The following is a 1310-nucleotide window of genomic DNA, read 5'->3' as shown; positions in this document are numbered from 1 at the left end:
CACATGCTTTTAAAACAGTATTTCTTTTCTTATTGATCATGACCATTCTAACAGGTATGAGTGATAGTTCAATGTGGATTTTATTTGCATTTCCACAATAGCTAGTGAAGTTGAGCATTTTTTCATGTGTCTGTTGGCTATTTGCATGTATTCTTGGGAAAATTGTCTGCCCATTTTTAATTGAACTGCTTGGGGTTTTTTTGTTGTAGTTGAGTTGAATGAGTTCTTTATATGTGTTGGATATTAACCCCTTTAGTGGAGGCATTGTTTGCAAATATTTTCTCCCATTTGACTAGTGCCTTTTTATTTTCACATCTTAAATTTGCCTTTCAATTTTTAGGGTAATTTCATGTATAGGCACTTTGAATACTTTTACATGAATTACATTATTTTTTCAATTAATTCCACTGATTTTAATGAACACATCTCCACTTGAGAGCATGTACACATGCACGCATGACCTCACACATGCTTTCTCTTTTTTTAAGGTAGTGTGCTTTTGTTATTCCCTAGTATTTAGGTAGCCCATTATGCATCTTCCTCTTCTTGGAAGAATCTACTTGGCAGGCAGTCTCTGAAATAAGAAGCCATAAGGATCTTCATTAATAAGAAGTGTTGTGTGGTGATAAAAAATAAAAATAAAAATAGAAAGATAGCAGACCTGTTGTTTTATAATGATGACTGCCCAGTTTAAGAGAAATACTAAAAATGGTGACCATGCAAGACAGATTTATGGTGATGTTAACAACAGAAATCACTTTTATCAAGTGTCCACTGTATGCCACAGAGACTACACTAGAAAAATTACACACACGTACCACCTCATTAAATCACTCATCTGTACTCATCTGCCTTACAATATGGAAAATATTTACTAATGTCATTGTGTAGGTGAGGTATCAGTAGCTAAAAGACATTAAATAACTTTGTCAAGGTCACAGACATATAACATGGTAGACCAAATTCTATTCCACGAATTCTGACTCAAGATCCTACTTTCTAAATCACAGCTCTATACTGTACTTTGGAAGAGTTATATATCAAACATAAGTGAGCCCTCACCAGTTTGGCTGTGATTACATCGTTGGCCAATGGACTAAAGGGTCACAGGTGCAATTCTGGTCCAGGCCATGTACCTCAGTTGCAAGGGAGCATGCAGGAGGCAACCAAATAATGTGTCTCTCTCACATTGTTGTTTTTCTCTTGCTCTGTCTCTCTCCTTCTTTTTTACTCTTTCTAAAAATCAATGGGAAAAAATATCCTCAGATGATGCTTAACAAAGAAATAATAATTGAGATGAAGGAATGGAT

Source organism: Myotis davidii, unplaced genomic scaffold (genome assembly GCF_000327345.1).
Source record: "Myotis davidii unplaced genomic scaffold, ASM32734v1 scaffold3465, whole genome shotgun sequence".
Classification (NCBI taxonomy): Eukaryota; Metazoa; Chordata; class Mammalia; order Chiroptera; family Vespertilionidae; genus Myotis; species Myotis davidii.
Note: the sequence above shows the minus strand (reverse complement) of the source record.